The following is a 7003-nucleotide window of genomic DNA, read 5'->3' as shown; positions in this document are numbered from 1 at the left end:
TAATGGATAAACCAGGCCTTGCTGCTAGTAGGACGGTCATAGTCACTGTTGGTCTAAAAATAAAGGCCTTTCAAAGTAAGAAGAAAAAAAAAGAATAGCTCTTAGGCAATCACTGCGTCCCAGTTAGGAGACAGAGGCAGTGGGTATTTAGGAGAAAGGGAAGGGAGCAATGGCGTCAGTAGAAGGAAGACGCCTCCCCCGGTGCAGGTTAACATTCACAGTGATGCTAATTCTAAACGACGTCTTTAATCTTCAGTCCAGTGGTCTTCAGTCCAGTGGTCACAATGCCTGCTTTCTATCTTTGCAAAGAGTTCTTTGGGACACAGTGTTGCCCTGGGCCCAGTCCAAAGGTGATTTTGCCCTGTTTCAACATTCAAGGTTTTAGGTGTAAGACAGGCAAGGGGATGGCAGCCTTGAAACCATTTGAAAGCATCGGAAATAAGTGACAGCACAGAGGGAAACCCCTGAACCAGGGGAGAGGCGAGGACACTGGCCTTGAACAGTCAGAAATCTGAGGGACGGTTTCAGTTTCCACAGGCCTTGAAATGAGGTATTTAGCCAATTTAACATACATTTCAAGTAACAGAGCCTCCACCTAATACCAAAGGGTCAAGCAGCAGAATTTGCTCTGTAGCTCAGACCAGGGGAGCTTTGTGGGCCGTCCAGAAAGCGATTTCGTTCATGACACTCCCGTAGGGCAGGTAAGTGCTGAGTGTGCTCCATGGCGGGGATCCGAGTGAAGCCTCTGGCTTTGGCTTTGGCAGATATTTCAGTAGGCCTCGCCTTCTGGAGCTTTAGAAGCTGAACTGGGGTGTCCCTCTATTTCTGTTGTAGTTATCTTTTCTCCTGTAACACACAGGTAGCTAACCAAAGCTTCTAAAGGGACCTGCCGTTCCCTGCTCTCAGGGTCCAAGCCATGAGATTGCTGTGTGGGGGACCAGTGTGGTCGTGGAGGCAGGGCCTCTGGGCTGGTGCAGGCCCCTGAGGTCTGGGTGGGGCGTGGAGGGAGTCGTACGTCCCTCACTGTCAGATTCCTCCTCCTCCTCACCCTCGGTGGTTACTGCTGCCCCCCCCAGCGCCTCATCTCTTCCCTGCCACCTGAAACCCCCTCAGTTGCCTGCCCCGAACCCCCCACCCGCAAGTATACAGCCCAGTGAGAACAGCCAGTTCAGATCCTTGAAAATACTTGGCACTGACTATCGAGGCTGACTGAAGAGGAATGGGAAAGGCACTCACGGGAGTGTCCTGATGGAAACCCTAAAACAGGCTGAGAACAGAGAGCACATGTCCTATTCCTTAGTGATGTGTGGGAGGAAAGTCAACTTTTGGGATCTGTTCTTTATGTACATGATAATTTGTGTTTCATTTATGCCTGAGTCAAAGCTGCCCTCTGCCCAAATGAATCAGACTTACTTTAAATTATTCCATGATTCCCTTTTCTTCCCAGTCCCATGACTAAGCAGTGCTCTAACCTCAGTCCCTGCCTCACAGTCACCCCGGTTGCTGAGCGTGGTTCTAGTGCTTTACTTATGTGGACATGGTGACTTACTCACCCTGGAGCCCACTGGGTACAGCAGTGTCAGCTCCTTTGCAGCTTGAAAGTTTAAAGCACCACCTGCCTCAATGTGCTTGGGAATATAGGGTAGATCTTTCTTCCCAAAGTTTCACCAGGTGCCTGGAGGGGAGATTAAAAATGAGCAGCCAGGCAACAGGCCATGATGGAGGGAAGAAAAGGAGAGATGTCTGGGCCACTGTCCAAGAAACTAGCTTTGATGGAAGCCAGGGTGGGGGACCTGGTTGTTGTTCCTTAGAGAACTGTGTAGGTTTACACATATCTCTGTCTCCAGGAGCTTCTGGCCCCTAGACAAAGGGGGCCTGGAGGTGCAGAGCCAGATAATGGCTGTGCATTAACTCCTGACAAGCTCACCTGTGCTCCAGAGCAAAGTGGTACCTCGATCTAGGGAAGGAAGGAGGGAATCATCCTTTACATCTGGCTTAGGCTCTGGGAAGGATCTAGAAGGACTAGTGACTCCAAACACAGTGGGGCATTTGTGAGGTTAGGCCCACCCAGGAGTCTGGTGGAGACCTCACCAGTCAAGCATGGAGTATACCCAAGGATTTGGCAGGCAGAAGGCTTAAGGTCACCACGTGGGAGTGTTTTCAGGGTCCCAGCTTTGTTAGTTCTTCCATCCATCTGGTCTTTCACCTGGTCTCCATGCATACCCTGCTTTCAGCATGAAGCAGACATCTGTGAGTGGACGGCTGGTAAAACTTGCTCCCCTCGCTGAGGCACAGCCTCTGGGCTGGGGTAGCTAGGACTCTGGTGGGAAGAGTTTGCTGCTAATGTGTTTATAGAGTGAATGTATTTCATTCAAATCTGTGTTCCTCTAGGAAGGATTAAAATAAAAACTTAAAAAAAAAAAGCCAGCCTGGAGGGGCTCCGTTGGTTGAGCATCGCCCTGTAGTACTGTGCACCCCAGGGCTGTGGGTTTGATGCCCAGTAAGGGCCCATATGAAGGCAACCGATCGATGTTTCTCTCTCACATCGATGTTCCTCTCTCTCTGTGTCTCTCTCTCCTACTCCCTCCCTCTCTCTTCCTTTCTCTCTAATCAAGGCCTTGGGTGAAGATTAAAAAAAAAAAAAAAAAAAAAAAAGGTAAATCAGACTAAGACTGAATTCCAAATTTCTGGAGAATAGGCTCTGATTGGCCCACCAAAAAATAAAATAAAATACCCTGGCACTTCCCGCACCAATCTCTTCCTTAAGGCCTGGATGAAGGAGACTGTGGGGAGCAGAGAAGACTGGGGGATGTGGGCAGAGCAAACAAGTCCAGCCCAGTATTCTTGTCTCCCCTCTGTTTGATTTCCTTCACTCCCATTATGGAAGAGGAAGCACGGCCTTTTGGTGTCAGTGCCTGTGGCGAGCTTGCCGTCCAGCTCTGGACTGGCCATCCCGTGAAGTGCTAGAGCTCTAGCCAGCTGTGCCCGCTGTCGACAGAACACAGCCTCTTTGGGAAATGCAGCCATGCCATATATTCAGCCCAATTGCAAATTATATTCCATACTCATTGACTGAGCACTCTCAAAATCCACTTCCACAACATTTCCCAGATTTGGGTGTGTGTGTAAAGAGCACATTTCTACATCTCCTTTTAGATGTTCTGTCCTTGGAGTTTGAATCCCAAAGGGCAGGTTTTCGTAGGAGGATAGATTGCTGGAGCTGAGAAACCTGGTTCCTGGTCTCCCTGAACTTAATCCATAAGCGACAGTCCCCTCCATAGACAGTCCTTTCTAGGAAGTTAGCCAGGATCCTAACGAATGCAGAAACTGGAGCTAGCGGGTAAGCTGCCTCCTGTAGACTCTCAGAGGAACAAATGTGAGTTTCTGGAGTTGGGCCCAGATGGGAAGGACAGTGAGACTCAACCATTGTCTGAGATGTGAAGCCAGTGCAGGTGGTCTGTAGTAGCAAAACCGCCCACCACCTGTGGCTCCGTGGGTGAGGAGCCCACTGAGGGTGAAACCCTGGGAGACCAGGAACTGTGGTGAAGACCAAGGGAATGGACTGAGCTCCCCCCAAGCAGGGCTCACAAAACACCCAAGTCTCTGCTCAGGGAGCAGGATGACTCAGTCCCTCTGTGACCATGTTGGGGAGCCTCTGACTGTTCTGCTAGATGTGTTCAGGCCCTGGGCAGCGCTCCATATGGGAGTTAGCACAGGTTAGGAGAGTGGAGTCCTCCCTGTTGTTTCCCTGGCCCGTCTTCCACTGCTTTGCACATGAGAACAGCGATGTGAGCTCAGCTTGGCCAGGGCAGGAAGGGGGAGGGAGGGTGGCAGGGTGAGTTAGCCCAGTGCTGAACTGGTACGTGGGAAAGAAGACTAAAGCTGAAAAGGAAATGTAGGGTTTTCTCTCATCCCAAATCTGATTGGCTTAGCGTGGGCCACAGTCCCACCCCAGCTGTGAAGGGGAATGGGTTCTGTGTTGGACAGCCCACCAGGGTCACCAAAGGAGGGAGAAGGGCAGTGCCCCAAGGGACAGTGTCTGGCAGACAACATAGACAGTGACCTCCTTGGGGAACCAGCACTGGGGTATTTGCTCCAGGCGGCCATCGGGCAAGTGGCCCCTGACCCTGAGGTAACCAGTCCCAGGCTTGCTTGGGACCCATACTTAAGACTAAGGAAGAATGGCTGATCTTCATTGAGCACTTGCTATGTGCCCTCCCTCCTGCAGGTGCTTTGCATAAGTCACCATGTTTAATCTGCACCAGATTCTGGGATGTAGGTGCCCTTGAGAATCACAGCTGACATGAGAGCATTTAGTGGTGGAGCAGCCCCGGGAGTGGGCGCCACAACGCCCAGTGCACGAGAGGGGAGGTGCTGCGTTAGCTGAGAGGGAGGCTCGGGGTCTCCAGTCTAGAGCCCCCACTGGAGCCTCGGGAGAGACAGGCCAGTGCTGAGAGGGACAACACGGACATGCAGATATGAGCAGGGAGACAGGCAGCAGCTGCCCACGGGGGCATTGAAAGGCTCCTAGAATCACACTCTAGTCCACCTACAGCCTTGAAATAAATTGGCCAGCAGAGAGAACGACAAGCGACATAAAAATCAAAAATAAAGAGTCTCTAATCGAAGGTGACTTAATAGAATTCTGTTCATTGTAACAGAAAAAGTAAATGAGGGGAGAATGCATGTGCTTCCTGCCCCAGGAGAGGGGCTCAGTGTGGCCCTGATGGTGAAGTTGACAGCAGAGAGCAGGTCCTCGGTGGCCCACAGGGGGATCTTGGGCATCCAGGGCAGGCCCCGCTCTTGCTCTTTAATAACAGGAAGAGCAGCGGGGAGGCCGCCCGAGGCAGTATTGACCTCAGGGGCTAATGCTTCACTATTGGGAAGCCATGGGGACTGAGAGCTGGCATGCGAAACACCCGAACGTACCATTTTAAAACCCAGAAACTTTCCGAGACATGTGGTCTTCTGCATCATGCCCGGAGAGAGCCTTTGTGAAAAGTGTTGATGTTCCCCTTCCTTTCCATTTGTGTCACTTGGGTGCCAAGACTCTCCTCTGGGGACAGTCAGTCACTTAGGGAGCGAGTCAGGCATCAGAACACAACACATTTGAAACTCTGGTTTTCAGGCTGAGACATCAAGCTGCCAGAACAGGTAGGCTGCTTGCTGAGGGCCAGGGTGTCCTCACCTTAGAGGAAAGATCGACAATCACAACATAGGGTTGAGGCTGACAGAGCGAGTCCACTTAGTAGTGAAGGCCTGCCTTCCCCAGAGCATGCCAGCCAGAGAGCACCCTGGATCTCTCTGAATGGCAGCCCAGCCTAACAGGATGTGTTCACACAGGCATCCATGTCTGGAAGGACCACTGATGACACTGTGTCCCCCCTCAAGACTCCCAAGCTGCCCAAGCTGCCCAGCCCCCGCTGCCAACAGTGTGCACTGCCTCGTCTGGAATGGGGAGCCTTCCTGTGTCCAGGGCCAGGGCCTCACTTTCCCTCCTCGCTGGGCCTTTGGGACTGCAGAGGGATGAAGCTGGTTTCAGGTTGACTCAAGTCACTGAGCCCATGTCCCCCATGAAATGCGTGCTCAGGGAGAGAAAGAACAGCCTATCTGTGATCTACTCTGGTGCTAGGATTTCATCCTTGATCTAAAATGGGAAGGTAGGATGAGAAATTGTGATAGCACCAAGCAGTCATCTGAGAGGTGCTAGAGACTCATAACCTCGATCCCTGCCCCACTCCCACCCAACGGCTCCAAGTTAACCTGTAACTAAGTCAAAGCAGTGACTTTGTAATCTAAACTTAGCCTCCAGAGAAGCCCCTGGCCCCTCACCCCATTCAAACTTCTCTCCTGAAGCTTAAAGTGCCAGAACCTTGGGGCCCCCGTGAAGCAGGGAAGGGCACTTAGTGAAGGGGAAAGGACCTCACGGGGCTGCCAGGAACACTTCTGTGGCTCCTTCCATCCTGCAAAGACCTAAGGGCCGAAATTGGGCCAAGCCCACCACCGGAATTCATTTCCCCACCTGTCTCTCAGCAGCAGTGACAGTGTCATGAAGCACTGCAGACCCCCTGGGATGACAGACCTGAAGGCTGCCTGAGCCCTGGGTGTCCCTGTCTGCACCCAGTGTAAACGTTTGCTCCAGGGACCTAAGCTCTGAGGGGCCGGTGCACTTTCCTGAACTGTTCTGGAGGCTACTTGAGGGTTACAGCCCCAGGACACAAAGCCTTAGGGAACCCACAGGCCCCCAGAGGTCCAGGCAGCCTGGGTGACATCACAGGGTAGACCCTGGAGTCTTCCCTGAGCTGGTGGCACCACACAAGGCCCAGTCACATGGCTGCAACCCTGTGGTCACAGGATAGAGGTTAAAAGCAGAGGCTCTGGGCCAGACTGAGGAGGCTATGTCCCTGAGCTGCCACAGGCTATGTGACCTTGAGAAATCGCGTTCCTGGAGGGCCAGGGCACTTCTGTGGGAATCAGAGAAACAAGATCCAGCAAGTTCCTGGCACTTACTAGGTTCCGGATCAATGTTAGTGAGGACGCAGTGACGACGAGGATGGCGGTGGTCACCCAAACAGGCTCTGTGATTAGGCCCTAGGCAGGGATAGTTGTATGTCTGCTGGTCTTTGAGCAAAGATGACTTCATTTGTTACCATGGCACCCAGGAAAAAAGCAAAAAGCAAGACTTTCAAGTTTTGGTAGATTCAAGATGGTTGGAAACTGATGCTCTTCTCACTGAGAGATGGTTCTAAGTCCCCTCCCCTTGAATCTAGGGGGCTCAGTGACTACTTGACCAGAAGAATAAAGTGGAAGCCACACCGTGCCAGCTTCAAGTCCAGGTCTGAAGAGATGGGCAGCTCCCACCTCCTGTCTCTTGGGATGTTGCTCCTAACACTAGGCGCCCTGCTGGGAGGAAGCCCAAGTGGCCTCTTAGAGAGGCCACACCAAGAGGAACCGAGACCCTGGCCAGCAGCCCCCGCTGAAGCCAGGATCAGGGCCTCGCCAT

The sequence above is a fragment of the Miniopterus natalensis genome, chromosome 13 (genome assembly GCF_054644295.1).
Source record: "Miniopterus natalensis isolate mMinNat1 chromosome 13, mMinNat1.hap1, whole genome shotgun sequence".
NCBI classification, from domain to species: domain Eukaryota; kingdom Metazoa; phylum Chordata; class Mammalia; order Chiroptera; family Miniopteridae; genus Miniopterus; species Miniopterus natalensis.
This window is presented reverse-complemented; position numbering follows the sequence as displayed.